This window comes from Cibotium barometz, chromosome 23 (assembly GCF_041138505.1).
Source record: "Cibotium barometz isolate CiBa-2024 chromosome 23, ASM4113850v1, whole genome shotgun sequence".
Classification (NCBI taxonomy): Eukaryota; Viridiplantae; Streptophyta; class Polypodiopsida; order Cyatheales; family Cibotiaceae; genus Cibotium; species Cibotium barometz.
Genome location: NC_141068.1, coordinates 39,939,596 through 39,962,550, shown reverse-complemented (window position 1 = coordinate 39,962,550; position 22,955 = coordinate 39,939,596).

Genomic DNA, 22,955 nt, shown 5'->3' with positions numbered 1-22,955 from the left:
CAATTAGACACTAAAACATCGTTCTTGAATGGTGACTTTATAGGAAGAAGCTTATGTGAGTCAACCACCTAGATTTGCCCAACTAGGTCAAGAACAGAAGGTATGCAAGCCTAATAAACCTTTATATGGTTTGAAACAGTCACCCAAGGCTTGGTATACGAGAACATTCATACCTATTTGATTGGATAACAATTTTAAAATAGTCATATTTATATGTAAAAAGGATGAGCAAGAATTTTTTGTTGTTATTCTTTATGTAGGTGACATGCTAGTGATACAGGCACTAATGGGGATTTCATTATAGCCTTCAAGACTTACATTGCCTCAAATTTTGAGATGTACGATCTTGGTGTTTTTTGCACTACTATTTTGGTATGCAGTTTATATAGCAAGATAATGGTATAGTCATTAAGTAGTCAAAGTACATTAAGGCACTACTATTTGGAAATGCAGTATATATAGCAATATAATGGTATAGTCATTAATCAGTCAAAGTAAATCAATGCAAAAGTTTAATATGGAAAGTTATACACCGATTTCTACACCAATGAAATCTGGTGTAAAAGTTAGTCCACAGGAAGTCGATGAACCATTCAACATTACCACTTATGATTAAGTTGTTGCATGTCTAATCAATTTGTACAACTCACGGCCAGTATGGTGTGACACAACTTTTAAAGTTCACGCATTGCCCAAGTACTAAGCATATTGGCAAACAGGTAGTTAAATGTATATTTCGATACTTGCAAGGCACTCGAGACCTTGGATGGTTCTATGTGAAGGGAGGTGATTTAGAGCCGTAAGCATTTAGTGATTCTGATTGGATAGGTGATTATGATACACAACAATCCACATCTAGAAACTATTTCTTTCTTGGTAATTTGTGCACATCTAGAAACTCATGACATGGCATGCACACAATCGCTCCATCGATGGAACGATGAGGGTCCCTATGGACTCACTGGCATGGAAACACATAGAAGAGTAGTGTTTAGAATTCAAGGACGAGAAACGTAACTTACGAATTGGATTGGGTATGGATGGATTCAATTCATTTGGTCTCAAATCGACATCATGGAGTACATGGCCAGTGATAGTAGAAGTGAACTACAGGCTCCCTCCTTGGGAGTCAATAAAGAAGGTTCATGTGACGTTAGCTCTGCTCGTTCTGAGAAAGAATAAGGTCAGGAACATGGATGTGTACCTTGAACCTTTGATCAAGGAGCTTGAGACACTATGACGACATGGCATCCAAGTGCATGATTTGTCATGACCGCTTATACAACGTAGCATAGAGGTAAAGGCAATTTCAATGTGGATAGTGCATGACGTTTCGAGATATAGAGAGTGCTTTGGTATGTTTTCTATGCTCAATCACCTTCTTATGATTTGAATTATCAACTATGAGTTGTCTCGATCCAAATAAAAATTATTTGTGCATTGTACATAATTAGGACTCGCAACATCTGCTGACAATGCTTGTCTAATTTGTGGACCATCGCTTGTTACACCATGGCCAAAGCATCTCAAGAAGGTCATGTATGAAGACCATCATTGATATTTTGCATTTGATCATGAGAATTTTATTCCATCTAGGGAGTCCCCCCAAATCCTCTAAGAGTAGGTGATTGGAAACTATTATGGAGAGGATCATCCCATTATCTGCCACCGCCAAGAATGACAAGGTACTCGATCTTATTTTTCCTTCTATATTAATGAACAAAGCTACGAATCAATCATCTTCTAAATCTAATGCACATCATTAAAAATATAGCATCAAATATTTGGGACCACATAATTGGCAAGAGATATTCTTTAGTGGTTCGGGAGGAGTTGAGATTGATTGAATGCCTCCTCACAACTTGGCCAATAGTTCAAGAGAATGGGAAGTTAATTTTACCTAAAGCACCTTAAATCTTGACAAAAAAAGAGGATATGAGAGAAAAGGATCAAAATGCCTCCTTTTGTACCCTACGTGTGTCATGTAGTCTTTAAAGAGGCCATTCACAAAATCAAAGAATAAAGGAGAAACTCAATTATATGGTCTAAACTCACATGATTGGCACAAGATGTTACAGATATGTTCAACTTGCTTGTGTAAACTTCATGATGGCCTTGAATTATAATTACATAGCATTGATTTCAATGTTTTGTGCTACATAATTCATTCTTCCCATAGTCATTAGTGGGTGTGGAGATCAAAAAGTACACAAGGCCGTGTACAAAATGGGAGCAGTGGTGAGGTATGAAAGAGTAAAATTCCAACATGGCTATATTTTATTGTTGCGCTAGTTTGTAAGGTTAGTTGTACTAATAATTAAATGGACTCAACTCCATCTAAGGTACATACGTTCTAAGGAGATCCATCCATCCACTATTGATATAGCCCAAGTAATGGTAAAAGGGCAGTGTGCATGATAGAGGAAAACTTCCCAAGAACTATCCTCAACACTAGTCAATTATATCTTACAATACACTTCATAGATGAAGTATTGGTGTGTGGTGTTGTGTATGCTCGATGGTTGCTCTTCTTTGAGACACATTTGTGCTACCTCACTATTGTGAACAAGTAAATTCTAATCACAATCTTATACTATATCATACTTATGCATGTTTAATTTACACTCTGTGTTTGTTCTTATAAGGTTATGTTTCATGTGAATATAATTGACAAGAAATGTTGGCATGCCATACAAGTCGCTCCTCATTTTTCAAGATACGATGTTGAAGTATTCAATGACAAAGTGGCAGTCAAAAATGAACATGTAGAAGGTCAAGTACAAGATAAAGCATGCGAGATACCATCGACTAATTAAGATGAAGGTTTCCCTATCCAAGATGATGAGAAAGTGATTGAATCCAAGCTTAATGATGATGATGTGATGATGACATCGAGTCTTCTAGGAATGGGATAGGTCCTTTTTTTTGTCTTGCAATGGGACATGGATCTTGAGATAGACCAATTAGCATGTGTGGATTTGATGGAAGATGCGGCCAATGTTAAGCTAAGCTCACCCTAATACATTAATCAATTTCTCAATTTGCCAATCTTGATAAAGTCCATGTTTGATTGTATTACATTTTGTGCTTTTTCTAGTGATATTGTATTATAAAAAAACCCTGTCAAGGAGATATTGTGAGCTCTCTAGAATTTTGGATTCTTTTTCCATTGTACGTGACTATACACGCAACTTGATCCTCTTGTATAGCTAGGTGCATAGTTGTGCGAGTCTAGAGCTATGAGCATAGCTACACATTGGAACTGCACACCCTTCAGGTAGCCATTGTGTCGGGTCTCCTCTCACTACTCTCTCTCCTCTTCGCGTGGCTATCTTGCACGCCTTTGCTCCCCTTCTCTTATTGTGTTTTGCCCATGTGTGAACCCTCCATGTCCCCATGCTTGTGCTAAGTCTTAACCACCATAATCTTAGGTTAACCCTAACCGTAATCCTAGGTTATTCCACGTGCACTAGTAAACAATTCTTATATTTCGACGGCGGCGAGTTCAAATGATTCCTTCAGCGTGTCAGAAATATCTTTTATATTAATGTGGGTAAACGCATCTGAAATGCCATCCATCAAAGCATCGAAAATGCCGTCAAAATAAACGTCGAAATTCTTTTTCATTTTTTTTATTTTTAACTTATTTATATCTTAACCAATATATATGTTTTTTTATTTATAGCTTATTTATATCTTAACCAATATATATGTTTTTTTTCTCACTTTTGGTATATACAAATACTTGTAAAAGTAAATAAAAGCAACAAAAAGAAAAGTCTATCACGTCGAGGTGATTCATGGTCCTTGCACACCTCTTTCCACATACACCAAGACATTACCATCAAATCATAGTATGTGAGAATATTCGCATGTTTACAAAACTCTCTTATCTTCAAAAAGATTGTTAGCTCCAAAAAGATATATTTCAAGGAAAATCCCTCCATCTTTGAGTCATTTAGGAATAGAATATGCATCTATGTTGGCCTCTAAATCTTCTAGCTTTGGCTCGGGTTCCTCTTTTGTTAATGGCTCTTCGTCAATATCACCATCTACTATGTTTGAGACATCTCCCATGTCTAACTATTCGATCTCTATACCTTCATCTAGCCCTTGCTCTTGTTGTACTTCGACATGTAGTAGAGTGTGATCTTGTTGGCCCACACCAATCTCTACTTCATCTAGTTCTACTATTTCCATGTCTTCATATATTTGTTTACTACATGGTGCCACTTGGATTACAGACCACCATCTTAGATCTCGTGGATCCTCCTTAAAGATTATTTGCCCATAATACTTTGGTAGTACAAATGTGTCTTTTTGGTCTGTGCATATCTTTGTGGAGTCCACTTAAACTAATCCGGATTCGTCTCTTCGTACGGTTGCATGTGCTCCTGTTGTGACTATCGTAAATCACTTAACATCAAAGATAAACATATGAAACTTTCTAAATCCAACCTTGATGATATCTTGGATGGCTCCAAAGTAATCTAGCATGTTCACATCCATATTTGAATCACTTGCACTAGTCCTGATTTCTTGTATATGAAATTTTCTTTAACACCACAATCAAATGTTGTTCTCTTCTTAACGATCCCCTCCACTCAAAAATGGCGTCCATGTGACCATAGTGTTGCAAATGTTTGGTACTAAACAAAAATAACACATCATTAGTTTATGAAAAAGTTGTAAATAATATTTAGAGAACATGTGAACATATCGAGGCTTAGAATGAATGAAATCACCTACACATTAGTAGTCACAACCATATGCAAGATCCTCTTCCTCATCTGTAATAACTCCGTCATGAAGTTTTTCTTCTGGTAAGGTTTGTTGGACCCATCTACTTGAAGAAAAGTCTAGAAGTATAGCAAACGATGAAGGGTATGTTTTGGCGAGTTGTGGTTCGGACCTCTTTTGAAAAGCTTGACGAGCTCGATTCCTTTCCTTCTTGGCCTCTCCATACCTCTCGATCAAATTTTGCATACTCTTTGAGTTTAAGATGCAAAATTTATTGATCTTGTCTCATAAGGCCACATCCATCCTTCTCTCAATCCCATGTCCTGGTGGCTCTTCTCCAACTACCCTATCATTCTCTTCGGTTGACCATAGTTTAGGCATTTCAGCATCTACGATAGTAAGAAACTCTATGATGTACACCAGGGATTCTTACACAAGCCATCCCATTGCCATACTTCCCTCTAGGCAAGCTCTTTGATAGAAGAACCCTTTTAGCGTCTTCATGAACTTCTGCAAAAAGAACATCCAATGTGAATGGATGACCCCTACCACTGCAACCACCTCATCCACAACATGAACTAGGAGATGCATCTGTATGGGTAATATGTGGTTTGATAGAAACTTCTCCACCAATGTAATTTCTTCTATGGAATTTAAGCGGGCTACTTTCAATGTTTCTTTTCTTATCTCCTTCAATGAAATCCAACAGACCACGGTGCCAATATTGTATATTGTATCCCTTATGTTGTCAGTGAGGCAACCCTTTATGGCCACATGCAAGACAAATTGCAAAAACTTGTGCCAATCGTGTGATTTCAAGCGGAGAGCTTGTTATCCTTTGTAATGACCCCCTCCTCTCTAGGCAGTGCATGCATCTAGTCGAAGGATGAAACTCCAAAATGCACTTCTTAACTTGAGCTTTATCTTCTTCTATCAATACCCAAGGAGATTTACATAGTAGCAACTTACCATTAGCTTTCATTTGTGGCCATAAGTGTTGCATACGATCACTTATTTGTAAATCATCCCTTTGTCCCTTGCTCTCTGTGACTGCATTAATAGTTTTCCAAAGAACTAGGGCTATATTATTAAAATATGCATAGGGTCAAGCAAATGGTTATTTAGAAGACCTTCCCAATATGGTAGTTGGTAGAATATGGATAGTTGCTTCATTCCAGGGGATACAGACCCTTCGTTGCCTTCCCATGCTCTCTTACAATCTCTTGCCTTTAGTGTAGGAGGAGGCTGACCCAAAAGCCCTCACGTAGCTCATTGTCCTCTAGTAGATACTTCTTGTGACTCCATACACCATCTTTCTCAAGCCTCTTGAATGATGAGAATCTAGTGTAGGTCCACATAAAGGGCATGCATTATATCCAGAGATTGATAGTCATGTATTCCTTGTAATAATAACTCCCTTTGTCCAAACCTCTTTGACATGTCATGTAATAGTCCACATTAGTATTCCTTGTAATAATAACTCCCTTTGTCCAAACCTCTTTGACATGTCATGAACATCAATTCCTTCCCACAAACTTTGTAGCTCCTCTATTAACGGGGCTAAGTACACATCCACGTTGGCTACCTTGTACTTCCCAGGGACTATTAATGAGAGAAAAATATGTCCCTTTTGTATTGCTAACCATGGTGGAATATTGTAGTTCACAAGACAAACTAGCCATGTGCTACATGTTGAACTTTTAAAACCAAACACGCTCACATCATCCATAGCTAGCCTGAGGTGAATATTAAGAGGTTCCTTCATTAAAGTCTAGCCACTTCTCTTCAATGTGTCTCCATCATGTAGGGCAATCAACGAGCATGTGCATAACATCATCCATCGATCTAGTGGTTCAATTGGCCAAGACATCATAGACGCCGTGGATTTACACTTAAACATGGTTTGAATATGTGAAATGATAGGGAAGTGCCTGAATACTTTTATAGGAACCCTTTCTCCTTGGACATCTTTCCTATATCTAGATTCTCCACACTAAGGACATTGTGCAATAACTACATGCTCTTGCCGATAGAGAACACAATCATTTAGACAAGCATGGTAAGAATTGTAGTCCATACCAATGGATAATAATATGGAATTTTCATGCGTATGGTCTATAGCTAGGCATCTCGTTGCCTTCTTCTAGAAATATTTGATCTCTCAACAATGACCTATCATATTGACCAAAGATGATTTAAAAAAGGTAAAAGAAAGAGATAAAAATTGGAAAGGGTGATAAGTACACGCAAAAAGTTTTGATACGCTAGTATCGGACCATGCAAATATTGATTTTGCAAGTTTAGCATTGTGAGGCAATGAGACGCAAAACAAATATACATGCACCATGCTACAAAGGTGTGTGAGCCAACCTATACAACTCTTGCTCTTCTCTCAAGGCTTGCTCCATGCATTGATAGACATTACCCATTTCCTGTGCTATTTCTCGCTCAATATTCCCTGGATCATGTAGGGCGTCTATCACGTCATCCATGTCTTTCTCCAAATACATTGTAGAGTCCACCATAGTTTCTTCTTCAACATGAGGATGAGTAGTACTTGCCTGTGTCATTATCCATCTAGTACTCCGCTCGGGTTGAAGGTCCAAGCAATCGATATGTTCATCATTTTTAGGACACACATTTGCAACACCAAGTAAGGCATTTAGATACTCAACTAGAAATATACCATTTTTCTTTACATAGTTGTAAATTCTTCGTCGTCGAAAGATTTGGTGCTTGCACCGATCGCAAGGGCACAAGCATTTCTCCTCTACGTCCTGGCGTTTTGATGTGTTTGTAGTTTTCTCCTCTACGTTTTGATGTTGGTAGTTTTCACACCATCCATGATCGTAAATTTGTATTTTTGGGGGGGGGGGCGAATGGCCCTTTATATATTAGCCCATAGTCTAGTCGGCCAAAGTTTAAATTCTAATGGGAAGGGTGGCGGGGTGGGAAATTTCAATGGTTACGCATACATTTTTGGTGTATAATATTTCCTGTCGTCGAAATTGACACTGAAAATTTCATCGAAAAGTTTGCTAAAAATCATGTCATAAATTTTGTCAAAAAAGAAGTCGAAAACAAAAATTTGACACTGTTCCGGATATTTTTTTCGACACTTTTTCCAATGTCCTTCTCCAACACTCATTCCAAAACTGGAAAAAAATTACAACACCGAACCATGGACTCTGTTTTCATCATTTTGAAAGCTTTCATTTGTGGTGTGCCGGTAAGTTCATCTCCCACACCCCCCCCACACATGACCTATTGCATGTCCTCTCTCTCTCTCCTACATCCAGGGTACACTCTCCTAAATCACCGTCTTGCTTGCTTTCATGATTTCTCACAAATTCATAGTATTTTGATCTTCTTCTTTTGGGTTTTTTTTTACAGGTTGCATATCTCCACCCCCCCCACATGACCTTTTGGTTGTCCTCTCTCTCTCTCTCTCTCCTACATCCCTGCACTCTCTTACACCACTATCTTTCTTTCTTTCATGTTTTCTTACACCTACATAGTGTTCTAATTGCTTTTTTTGTTTTTTGCAAGTTGCATATCTCTACACTCTATCCCTAATCTCTCAAAGGTAAACCCATTTTCTCTCTCCATATTTATTTGATTTTATGCTTTTAAAATGTAGCTAATTAGTGTGAATTTTATGCTTTTGTGATGTAGGAACTCTAACAACTAATCTCAGAGGTAAGCCCTCTGGTCTTATGCTTAATATATTTGTCACATGTTTATATGCTCCTGCATAACTTGCATAACCATATCCATGCACATCTGCAGATGGAGGACCACATATATAGCCCGGAATCACCCCCACCCTCAAACCAACTTTCCCACCTACTCCACGTGTCATGATCCCTGATCAGTTGTTTTCCTTCATTGCACAAGCCATCCGTGATCAAGCAGCCATCACTAGAGCCTATTTTATCCATGGCAAACCAAGTGCAGGCCCATCTACAAAACCACAACCATGGTCACACCGACATCCATACCATCCCCTACTCAAGCCCCCCCACCCTCAGGTCGTTCCTCCAACCACAGTCACGGTTCGTGTCATAGGGGTAGTGGTGGTTGTTGTGGTGGTAGTGCCACGGATGCATCTACCCCTTCACGAGAGCGTCCACCCATACATAGTGTGGCCGACACCCCCATCTTATCGTGTCGATCTGGTCGGCATTTTGGTAGTACTAGACCAATCCCCAATGCATATCAGCATCTTTACAGAGTGTCGAAAGGGAAGATCATTCTTGATGATGTAGGTTATATGATGCAAAATCATGTGAGCGAGTTATGTGGCATAGTGTTTGCCCATGAGACTCTAACCAAATTCCTCCACCTCCCATCAGAGAAGAAAACAAGAATATGTTATCAAATCAAGAACAAGTTCAAGCATTTCCCAAGTAGCGAGGAAGTCTCTAACAAGTGGATCTACGATCTCATGAGAGATTTTATGAAATAGAAGAGGTTCGATGCCAACCAAGTGGTAAAAATAGGGGGAGAAAAGCCTTGGTTTTGTGACCAAGAGAAATGGGATCAGGAGATAAAGAAGCCCGAAGAAAACCCTTGACAATATGCGCAACAAGAGAAAGCACCAGTGAGGCGACTAGAGAGAATGGGGAGCTTGCACCTGGGGAGAGGTGGATGGCACTCCTTTTATTAGTATTTTATAAGTATCCATGCTTTCTGTAGCCTCTCATTTGTATGTCAACTAGTGTCTAGTTGTATGTTTTTATTTATGTTTTTTTTCATGTATGCAGGAGAGGGTGGTTAGATGCGAGGAGAGGGTGTTTAGATGCAAGGAGAGGGTGGTTAGACGCCAGGCTACCGAGCTGAAGGAGCATTAAGAATTCTAGTATGGCACTCATGCCTTTCTTGAGTGCATTGAGCAAGATTGCAGAAATGTAGATTGGACAGTTGTTGTTTCGGTAAGTGCTTCATACCATACGCCATTTCGATAAGATTGTATATGCTAATTTGTGGCTATTGGATTGTTTTTGCAGAGAGCAGTACTTGAGCCTCCATGTTGAGGCTAGCTCCCAGATTGGACACCACTTTAGATCGCATAGTTTTGGAATTGTGTGCATATTTTTGGAATTATATAGATCTTTTTTGCACCCCTTTTGGGCATGTATAGTTCGCTCGCATATGCGAGCACTTTTTTGTATACAGCGTTTATCGTATAAGGATTGATATTAGTAACAATGTATCTTTGTGGTTTGATATCCAGTAATGAAACTTGATTTTGTATCAATGTATCTTTGTTTGCCTCAATTCTTTAAGTTTGTATAAAACATCAGTTGAATACAAATGTTTCACAATATTTACATATTTGGCATAGTGGTGCATCCAGGTACAGAATTGTACCTAGATGCACCATTATGCCAAAAAGAAATTAACCTTATATCCATCGAAAAAAGCGTAGGAATGTCCGTCGGTAAATCCATGCATCCATTGTCGGAGTTGGCGCGTCGGTAATTCAATGCATCCATCGGAACTGGCAGTAGTAAATCCCTGCATCCGTGGGTATATATGTTGGAATAAACATAGGTATATCCGTTGAAATAAGCATCTAAAAACATAGGCATTTTCTCAGATGAATATTTAGACATTTGTTGCAACGTATATTTTGACCATTTTTTGACGATCATTCCGACGATTTATATCGATGCTTTTTTCAACATACATAGAGACGATCTTAAATTTTGTAAGAAATTCTTTTTTGTTGAAAATAACGTCGTTATTTGCTGTAGTAGTGGTGTTTCCTACCCGAGTCCTAGGTCACTCAGAACAAAATAGAAAGTTCCAAGGTATGCTTACAGAATAACCAGCAAGCAAGGTTATGGGCTAGCAAGCTTTCAATCTTTGCAAGTTGTTTAGCTTGCAGACCCACAAGCCTGCAACTAGCTAGCCCACAAGCATCCTTGTCGACGATAAGGTGTCGACATTAACCTACTTGACCTACTCTATATAATGGCTACATTAACAACCTAAAAGACCTTCTACATTGTGCATTAATGAGCTAAGTCTACTTTCCTATAAGATGTGGAATTCGCAAGTTTTCTTTCCCACATAGTCTAAAAGTCTGTAAGTCCACTTGTCCTTCTTGTTTGCTAGCTTCCTAATAGTTTTCTTGCTTGCAAGCCTGTAAGTTTGCAAGTTAACTTGTGTACAAGTATTCTTCTTTGCATGTCCACTTTCCCACTTAAATATGTGCGCTTTATATTGTAGACTTCATTCACAAGAGGTTGATTGGATAATCTATGCAAAGGGAGAGCGAGATATTTTATATGATCTAGTTCTGAGTTATATTATTTGTTCTATGTTCATGTTGCTTTAGGTACACCTCGACACCAAGGTCAGGATCCAACAGTAGACCCACTATGGGTTCCACTCTCATACCAATCACACCTGCACCATCATCCATACCAAATCTAGTATGACCTTTTGTCACACCCATTACCACCACATCGCCACCTATTATACCCACACCACAACTCTTGGTGAGTAGACCTCGATCCCCATCCACCACCACACTTTCCATACACATCATGCCTACTACAGAGGGCGGGTCACTTACAATGTTGTATGCCAAGCATTTTGGGCATGACCATGAGAATTGGTGTCGCTTTGCCTACTAAACATGCATATATCATGGGTGTAAGTATAGTTTAAATTTTAGATGTAGGATTCTTTAATTCATAATCTAGTGTTCTCACTTAATCTAACAAAATGATTACTTTCAAATGCAAGAAACAAGTTGTAGGGGAAAAAATGAAAGTTGTAGTGTAGTTGGAGGCCAAGTTTGGAGGTGGCTGGTAAAAAACGATGATAAACAAAGAGATGCATGAGTTAGTCAGAAAAATGTGTCAGAACACCAATACAACAATTGTTTTCCTTTTATAGTAGAAATATGTGTGTGTGTATAGCTTTGCATCAAAAATTAAAGTTTAATAATATGACATATTGTTGTAGTGTTGCAATTTACAAGGTTCTTAAGTTATATCAAGGCCTTTAGATATGGGAAAGCTTGAGAGAGAGTTGTAGAGTGATTGGGGGTAGAGGGAGAATCACAACACCAAATTGGGTCCCAATAACGCTTTGAAGGCCCCCCACGATTTTTGGTATATTTTCTTGACATTTATTGCAAGATGTAATTTAAAGTACATTGATTATCTTATTGACTATCCATGCCTTGACGCACTTGACATATTTGACTTGACACAAAATACAACTTGCAAATATGGTTACATGGACCCTAGACCTAGATGGAACCTAGTAACGTGTCCTTGGACTAGGGTTCAAAGCATGCTCAAGGCCAATCAAAAAGGTGATTTTCATATCTTACATGTAGTATTATGTCCATGTAGGCACCCTAGTATGCACATGTATCCAATGAATAAGGCCCATAATCACTCTAGAATTCTTCCTTCTCGTCACGTGAAGCTTCACATACACTCTAATGGGAAGAAGAAAATGCAAGCCTAAACTATCACCTTCATCAGGCCAGTATCTTCATGGACTTCTGGTAAGTCATCCTCAATGTCACATAGTTCTCTAGGTAGGCCTATATCTTCATAAGCCTTCAATAATTCTTTGTTGCCATTGAGAGGTTCTGGTCCTTGCTCCACATCCAAGCTGAGTTCCTCTCTTTGTTGCCATTGTCAACTCTCACGATCTAGATGTCAACCATAAGCCCACATGTCACTTAGTTACTAGTCCATCCATGTTGATTTTGTAGATTTAGAATGAGAAGGCTTTGCGAGTGGAGATCCTCTCGAGAGTTTTGCATAAACCCTTTCTCTATACAGTTATCAAGATGGTCAACCTTGCTTGTTGTATCGGTTATAACTACAATATTCCGCCTTTCATGGCGATATAAAAGGAGCACTTAATTCTTAGTCTTCTGATTCCTGATTGGTAGTTTTTCTTGTGTATCTGTTCTTTATTTTTTAATCAAGATATATATTGGTGCAAGGTTAACATATCTATATTTATGACATATTCTTGTGTATCTAAAGAAAGGAACAATTGATTCTTAGTCTTCTAATTCTTGATTAGTAATTATTCTTGTGTATCTCTTCTTTCTTTTTTTATCAAGATGTATAACGTTGCTAGATTAACTTATCTATATTCATGAAATGTTAGGAAAGCACCAAGGATCAAACATGAATGTGTCAACCGCTTATTGAAGAGCGCAAAGAGATTTGGAGGGGTTTCGAGACATAGAATATATCTAGATTAGACGAGTAGCATCAAAACCTCCTTCTACGAGGCATACTTGCATGGATCATTGTGAATGTATGAGCTTTTTACTATGTTCATAAAGCATTATCTCACTTTTCATTGCCCGATAATCACACACTATCACTCTACTTTAACAAATTTCTTACTATTTCACATTTTCATTTTTGGGTTTTTAAGGGATTAGTTTTGGGTTTCTCCCTCCCAAATTTCTTTCCTATCTATGCTATGAATTACTCTACATGATTCCACTCTAATTATTGATATTTTGTACTTATTATTTCATTCTACTTCCTAAATATTTATCGTGTCTCTCTTGATTCCTTTTTATGGGTTCTTGTGAGTTCAAGCATACAAATGGAAGACATGGACCAACCAGAAATTGAATCAAGGAATAGAAGGAAAGGAGTTCAATTTTCTTGTGTTTTCAAGCATACAAATGGAAGACATGGATCAACCAATAAGTGAATTAAGGAATACAAGGAAAGGGGTTAAATTTTCTTACCTATGTTATTAGTACTTTGCTTGTACCAACTTCATGAATACTATAAATTTATCTCCTCTTCATCACACACAATGACTCAGAGGTGCGAATTCTTAAGGGTTTCCAAAAAGAAGCTTATGACTATTCTCCCTTTTGTTTATACTACTACATCCTATTGGATTTTGAATATTTATCTTACCTTTTTGTGGGTTTTAAATTGAATATTTTATCTAGCCTTTTTTGTGGATTTTAAGGTGAATATTTTATCCTACCTTTTAGGTAATTAAAATTTTCCAGATAGTTTAGTTTTTTAGTAATTATTTGAGTTTTGCATTCATTAGCTTTTATCTTTAACTATATAAACTTCAGACCTTCAATTTGATTCAAATGTAGAAGTTAAAAATTCCATGTTAAAGAAGAGACTGAAGAGTGTAGTCATTATAGCCATTACTGGATGCTTTTGCTATAGTGAAAACCTTGCCCACATCTCAGATATCTACCTTTAAACACATTACAGTATATCTGATTGCCAATTGGGCAGGAGCTTGCTGTAAAATTTGCCCACATGAACTCTAACTGATTCACAGCATGACCAATCATCACATTTGCAGCTATGGCTGATGGATGCTTCGCAAGAATGATAAAGACAATCAGAATATATTGTAGAAACATATCTTGAAATGAAGAAAAGAGTGTACATGTTTAGCGAGAGAAGATGAATTAAAAAAACTAGTGAACCTGACTTTGAAGAAAATATACTTTAAAATAAGGTTTATTAACTCTTTAAGGTTTATTTAATCTACATTTTTTAAAGATAAAAAGCTAGATTTATAACTTGAAAGATGGTGTCTTTCAGGGAAATATTTAAAACAATCTACAAAAGATACAAAAGTAGAAGAGGAGAAAAAAAACACAAATTGAAGCAAACCTAGAAGGACGAACCTATGTAGACACCACATTAGATGGGAAACTACATGGAAAATGCAAAGAGGCATTTGTACAAGGATTTTTGGTCCTTGGTTATATCACAAATGGGTATATTTGTGTCCCAAAGTATGACGTGAATCTGTTAGGTTGGTCTTAAGGTAAGATTATTAAAAGCAATGTCTCTAAAAATCTAATACAAATTATTATATGTTTATGACATTTGTTTACACTACATCCATACATAGAAATCTTCTTATCAATTTTATAGTTCTTGAATTTCATGAAGAGAACATTTCAGTGGCATTTATATGAGGAGAGCTATATGAGACAAAAGACTAGGGATGTCTTTTGTGCACTTTTAAAAAAAGTTACTATCTCCCATGATACTAACAAAATTTTAATACATTTATTTGATGTTTACATATATCACTCAACTTTAGAATTGTAAGAAGCCAAGTAGGTCCTTGGTGATATTTTATCATGATACTAACAAAATTTTAATACATTTATTTGATGTTTACATATATCACTCAACTTTAAAACTGTAAGAAGCCAGGTAGGTCCTTGGTGATATTTTATGATGTATCATATTTTATGTGTATCTGCATGTTCTTGACAAAATTATAAAACCAAAAATGATACATGAAAGACTAGGGAGGCCTTTTGTGCACTTTTAAAAAAAGTTACTATCTCCCATGATACTAACAAAATTTTAATACATTTATTTGATGTTTACATATATCACTCAACTTTAAAACTATAAGAAGCCAAGTAGGTCCTTGGTGATATTTTATCATGATACTAACAAAATTTTAATACATTTATTTGATGTTTACATATATCACTCAACTTTAAAACTGTAAGAAGCCAAGTAGGTCCTTGGTGATATTTTATCATGTATCATATTTTATGTGTATTTGCATGTTCTTGACAAAATTATAAAACCAAAAATGACACATGAAACCATATTGTCAAGAACAACATCGTATCACATATCATTTGCTATATGTATCATGTAGGTTTTTGACAATAATATATCACATATCATTTTTTTATATGTATCATGTATGATACATGATACAATGTAGTTAAGAACCTACATGTAGGTTCTTGACAATATAGTATTACGTATCATTTTTTATATGTATCATGTAGGTTCTTGACAATATTATATCATGTATCATAATGTATCATGTAGGTCCTTCAAAATATTGTAAAAGCTAAAGAGAAGAATGAGGACATAGAGAAACTAGATTAGCTTCACGATGAATAATACCCTGAATCCACATGATATAGTAGGTATATAATTAATACATGGAGAATTGATGACTTCATGCACATAACCTGAATAGAAATAATAACATAAAATATGAATGTTTTATATTCACAAGTAGAGAATTTCAAGTTTACGGTGTTCTTCTCTAATTATAACTATAACTTGAAAATTACTATTGAAACATTCCAATTCCAATCTTTCTTCGTTGGAAGTTAAAGAAACAAATAAATGAAACCATGTCCTATAATAAAACATTACTTCTATGTAGGGCATACTGAACTGTACCTTGCAACTTAACTAGTAATATACATATTTCCTTTTGTTGTGCTTAGTAAATGTATGTACTCTTATGTAATAGTGATTTAACATAACACACTATTTAAAAAGCTATAAAGTTACTTCAAAATGAGAATTACCAAACTACATATAACTAATACATGCATATCGATCTATTTGTTAAACCACCATTAATCCATTTTGCTTGTTTATATTCACATAAATTAGTTTTGGATCGTGAGTAAGCTTTTTTTAAATATTTATTGTATGCAAGAAGTAGATATGCGCATACTAACAATTTTTTCTCCTCATCGTGTTTTGGGAACAAGGCTCTAGATTGAACACCAAGGAGTGATTAGGAATGTCGGCTCAGTTTTAAATCCATCCAAATTAGAAAGGAATTTGATGAGACTATTAAAAAGGAATGATAATAAGTTCATGGAGCTACAAAAGCAAATAGAAGAATTTGAGAAAATGAAAGAAGAAAAATGTTCAAAACAACAACTGCCATTTGTCTTTAAAAAATGACTTCTTCATGCAGAATTCTTCATGCAACCCTTATTTTAAAAAATCAAAACTTGAATTGATACACTTCTGAAATAATAGAGTGGTGGCAATGCATATCTTTTGTAAAAAATCAAAAGTTGAATGCATCAAGAAGAGCATGTATCTATAAAGTCTCATTATTTCCTTGAAAATGTTTTAGATCTATGTAAAAACATGACCTTAGAAAGTGTCAATTCTAGTTTCGAGACTCACTCCATGCATAGAAGAAGAATTGTATCACTAGCCCATTTGTCAGTTCTTGACTACTCCTTTGTTTAGTTTTTAATCTCATATGCATCATGAAACAATATTCACATGATATCGCAGTCACTTGACTCCATTGATCTACATAAAAAATCCAATGTTATTGACATGGATAATTTAAATAAGAGAAATAACACTAGTTTGAGTTTTGATTTCTTGTACCATTGACAATTTTGATTTGCGTGGGGGGAGACCGATGCCTTATTTTCAATTTCATGGTCCTTCACATACAAAAAGCACTTGATATGTATAAACACACACACACACACATTTACTATGCCAATCTATTGGTAGATGGGTGGTATACACATGATCACATGTGGTGTTACAAAAATTATATATATATTTTTTGGGTAAAAAAATACATGGGGGTTTTGTCCTAGCCAATGTGAACTATCAACCAATTCTAGTTTGACTGCCTTCAATTACTCTTGTTTCTAGAATACGACTTTAATGTCTTGGGACTATTTTCTCCTTCTTCAATGAAGGGACTACACTACTGTTAAGTTTGGGAAATGACCTAAATCGTAACTTGGATGTCCTCTAACTGATTCTGGCACGCACCACATATGGACATTTTTCGGTTCATGGAACGCCGGTAGTGGATGGTGGGCTGATGCAGTGCATTCAACTCTAGTTTGGGTTTTTGACAACTTTGATGATCGTGGTCATTAGTTCTTGTGTACTGTTGAGTGATTGATGAAATCTATGATTCTTGTACTTACTCTTATCATCTCTACAATTTATTGGACTACTGTCTAGACTGGTTGCAAGTCTTGGTTGAGAAGCTTGCCATTTTTTCTTTCCTGAGAATGCTCTGGTTTGAAGCCTTGCTTCTAGTTTTCTAGCTTAATGTTTTTAACTAGTCATTGATGATTACTATTATTGGATATACAATATTTTCTACTCTATAGCTTACTGAGGGCTTTTTGCAGTCTTAAACTAAATTCTGGATTATATATATATGTATATTTTAAAAAAAGCTCCCTCGCCTGATTTAGTGCTATGGGATGGGATGGAACTTAGGGCTTGTATTTGAGTTGACTTTCTGCTACCACTATAGATTTGATTTTATTTGTATTCCTTGGGTTTTTCTTTTGCCACTACACACACACACACACACACACACACATAAACAAAACCAAAAAATACCATTGGAAAGTTCTTTTTGAATTTCTGTTTCAAGGGAACTTATTTTAAATAGATGAGTTATTTTTCTATCCAAAAATATTCATAATCTGAATATTCTCTCTCTAGAATATTTTCTCTCTCTATGTCAAAACAAGCAGAGATGAGATCTCTTATATTTCTAAAGAGGGAATTGATTACAGGGGGAAGACGCTGGACATTTTGAGAGGCTGGGGAGGAATCTTACAGGATAGGTCTTTTTTTTTGTCTTGCAATGGGACATGGATCTTGAGATAGAACAATTAGAATGCATATCAGAATCTTTACACAGTGAGGAAAGGGAAGATCATTCTTGATGATGTAGGTTATATGATACGAAATCTTGTGAGGAGTGAGCTATGTGGCATAGTATTTGCCCATGAGACTTTGACCAAATTCCTCCACCTCCCATCAGAGAAGAAAACAAGAATATGTTATCAAATCAAGAACAATTTCCAGCCTGGTCCCAAGTAGCGAGAAAGTACCTAACAAGTGGATCTACGATGTCCTGAGAGATTATATGAAATAGAAGAGGTTCGATGTCACCCAAGTGTTAAAAAGAGGGGGAGAAAATCCTTGGTTTTGTGACCGAGAGAAATGGGATCAGGAGATGAAGAAGCACAAAGAAAACCCTTGACGACACGCACAACAAGAGAAAGCATCGACAAGGCGACTAGAGAGCATGGGGAGCTCGCACACCTTGGGAGAGGTGGATGGCACTCCTTTTATCAGTATTTTTTAAGTATCCATGCTTTCTGTAGCCTCTCATTTGTATGTCAACTAGTGTCTAGTTGTATGTTTTTTTTTATGTTTTGTTTTCATGTATGCAGAAGAGGGTGGTTAGATGCCAGGCTACCGCGCTAAAGGAGCATTACGAATTCAAGTATGGCACTCATGCCTTTCTTGAGTGCATTGAGCAAGATTGTGAAAATGTAGATTGGACAGTTGTGGTTTCGGTAAGTGCTTCATACCATAGGCCAATTTGAGATTTTGGTAAGATTGTATATGCTAATTTGTGGCTATTGCATTGTTTTTGCAGAGAGCAGTACTTGAGCCTCCCTGTTGAGGCTAGCTCCTAGATTGGACACCACTTTAGATTGCATAGTTTTGGAATTGTGTAGATATTTTTGAAATTATATAGATCTTTTTTGCACCCCTTTTGGGCATATGTAGTTCGCTCGCATATGCGAGAACTTTTTTGTATACAACATTTATCGTATAAGGATTGATATTAGTAATAATGTATCTTTGTGGTTTGATATCTAGTAATGAAACTTGATTTTTTATCAATGTATTTTTGTTTGCCTCAATTCTTTAAGTTTGTGTAAAACATCAGTTGAATACAAATGTTCCACAATATTTATATATTTGTCATAGTGGTGCATCCAGGTACAGAGTTGTACCTGGATGCACCATTATGCCAAAAACAAATTAAACCTATATCCATCAAAAAAAGCGTAGGAATGTCTGTCGGTCATCGGTAATTCCATGTGTCCGTTCGAGCTGGCATCGATAATTCCATGCATCCATCGGAACTGGCAGTAGTAAATCCCTACATCATCAGAACACCAATACAACAATTGTTTTTTTTAAATAGTAGAAATATGTATGTGTGTATACCTTTTCATGAATATTCAAAGTTTAATAATATGACATATTATTGTAGTGTTGCAATTTACAAGGTTCTTAAGTTATATCAAAGCCTTTAGATATGGGAAAGCTTGAGAGAGAGTTGTAGAGTGATTGGGGGTAGAGGGAGAATCACAACACAAAATTGGGTCCCAATAACGCTTTGAAGGCTCCCCCACGATTTTTGGTATATTTGCTTGACATTTATTGCAAGATGTAATTTAAAGTACATTGATTGTCTTATTGACTATCCATGCCTTGACGCACTTGACACATTTGACTCACACAAAATACAACTTGCAAATATGGTTACATGGACCCTAGACCTAGATGGAACCTAGTAACGTGTCCTTGGACTAAGGTTCGCATGCTCAAGGCCCATCAAAAAGGTGATTTTCATATCTTACATGTAGTATTATGTCCATGTAGGCACCCTAGTATGCACATGTATCCAATGAATAAGGCCCGTAATCACTCTAAAATTCTTCCTTCTCGTCATGTGAAGCTTCAGGCCACTATGTTCATCGACTTCTAGTAAGTCATCCTCAATGTCACATAGTTCTCTAGGCAGGCCTATATCTTCGTAGGCCTTACGTAATTCTTTGTTGCCATTGAGAGGTCCTGGTCCTTGCTCCACATCCAAGCAGAGTTCCTCTCTTTGTTGCCATTGCCAACTCTCGCAATTTGGATGTCGACCATAAGCCCACATTCTACTATAACATTGTACTTTTCCAAACAAGTAGAGTGATATTGTGTGATTATCAAGCAATGAAAAGTGAGACAATGCTTTATATATGTCGGGTAAATGCTACACTCCATACATGAACATAGTGAAAAGCCAGGATATAGTCATGATGGTTCATGAAGTCAATATTAGGTAATTTGGGAAAAATCTCACATTTTGGGAATCAATCACTCCATATAGTTTTGGACATATCTTAAACATTAACTCCAAATTTGTCGGAGATCATAGATTTAGATTCTATCTTTTCGATGATATGTCACATGAGGGGATTTTGACAAACTTTTGGACAAGTTCACCATGCTCCCATTTTTCAAATGGGAATGGGATTTTTGCCTTGTGGAAGGAATTTTTGATGCTACTCGTCTAATCTAGATCTATCATGCATCTTAAAACCCTACCAAATCTCTTGGAGCTCTTTTATAAGCAGTTTACTGCACGTTCACGTTCGATACTTGGTGCTTTCCTAACATGTCATGAATATAGGTTAGTTAATCTTACATCGTTATACATCTTGATAAAAAAACAAAGAAGAGATACACAAGAATAATTAGCAATTGGGGCTCATAGCTTCCCATCAGTGCTTCAATTTTTTGCATGCCAATCCATGTATTCTACAGCGATGGACATTTTCCGAACATATAGGTTAGACAAGGTTTAAGATGGAAATGTCATAGGACTTTTCTTCGTACATTTCCCTTTACGAACTCCTTTTCAAACCACGGCTCATTGTGTTTAGGACAATGCGTGATTTTTGTATATTCTCCTCTATACACGATATAATCATTGACGTAGACATAAATATGCTTGTAATCCATGCTCGATTCAGATAGCATAGATTACCTCGGATCATGACTTGTTTTCTTACAATAATCTAGTCCATAGGAATCTATAAAAAGGACACTCAATTTTTTACATTTAAATGATTTTTTCATAAAGAAGGTAATATAAAGTATACTCTCATATTCAATAATTGTGAAGAAAAGAATGTTGAGAGAGGGAGAGAGACGAGACAAGAGACACCACATACGTTCCACAAGAATGAATCATATTAGTCACAAGTCACATATATATAGGCAAGACCTAGAGTGAGTTAGGGCTAGCTATATATAGCTCTAACACCCCCACTCAAATAAAGGTCTCAAGCTACGAGTAAAAAAACCCTTGGGAGCACAAGGGAAAAACCCGAGCTCCTACATATAAATGTACAATGGCACCTTAAAGTCCATGTGCAATGTGATTCTATATACAAAGTACAAAGAATAAATGTGCATGATGTGAAGTCATGTGTGGAGTGTCCTAAAGTCTTTAGGCTATGTACAAGTCTAGACAAAATTGACATGACGTGAGATGTGCTAATCTCCAAAAAGAGAGGCCGCCACAACTCCAAGTTCTGATTGCAAAAGTGTAAACCGAGCTTCATGGAGTCCTTTGGTGAATGTCTGCAATCATTTGATCAGTTGGACAATGTTCTACCATTATTGCTCCTTTTCTTACTTCATGTCGAACATAGTGATAATGAACTGCTGTTGCACGTAGTCCTTGGCTAGTCTAATAGCACTTTGGTTGTCACATCTAAGAGGAGTGCTTGAGGAAGGAGCATGACCAATATTAGCAAAGAAGTGTCGAAGCCAAACCAATTCACGAGCTGCTAAAGATGCAGCTACATATTCAGACTCTGTAGTAGAAACTGCGATACAACATTGTATCTTGCTAGCCCAAGATACCAAACAGCCATTGATAAAGAAGCAATTACCACTGGTGGACCGCATGGGAGCTTGCTCAATCAGCATCTGAATAACCCAAAAGATTAAGAGAAGTTGATGAAGATATTTCTTCTTGACAGTGATATACGAGTCTGAAATCTGCAGTTCCCTTCAAGTACTTCAAAACACGTTTAGCTTAAGACCAATGTCTTGTAGATGGAGAGGACAAGTATTGTCCTAACAGATTTGCTGCAAACAGAATATCAAGACGAGTGCTCATGCCCACAAATTGAAGACAACCAACAAGATTAGCATAGGGTTGATTTAAAGCTAATGATTTAGCCTCAATATTTGTAGAAGTACTCCTAGTAGAGCTTGCAAGACAAGGAGTGTTTGCCAAATGTGCAGTAGCCAATCCAAACTTTTTGAACCATATCTTGGATAAACTTTGTTTGACGAAGAAGCAAAATACCATTGTGACGATACCTTTGAACTTGAATACCAAGGCATGAATGGATGTCGCCAACATACACCATATCAAAGGCGAGGATTAAACCTTTTTTACTTATTGCATGAAAGATAGATTATTAGACACAAGTAAAGTGTCATCAACATAAAGGGCCAATATCACAAAATGGTTATCCACATTGCGCTTGATATAAAGATTTGGATCAGAGAAGTAAGAAACAAACCCCTGAGATGTGAGAAATTGATCAATCTTGATGTACCATGATCGTGAAGCTTGTTTTAGTCCATACAAAGCACTGTGGAGTTGGCATACAAGATGTTCCTTTCTGGTAATTGTAAATCCTTCAGGTTGCTCCATATATATTTCCTCCTTCAAGTCTCCACTAAGAAAAGCCGTCTTAACATCCATTTGATGTATTTCCAAATCAAACTGAGTTGCAAAAGCTAGTAGTACTTGAATGCTTGTACTATGAACTACGG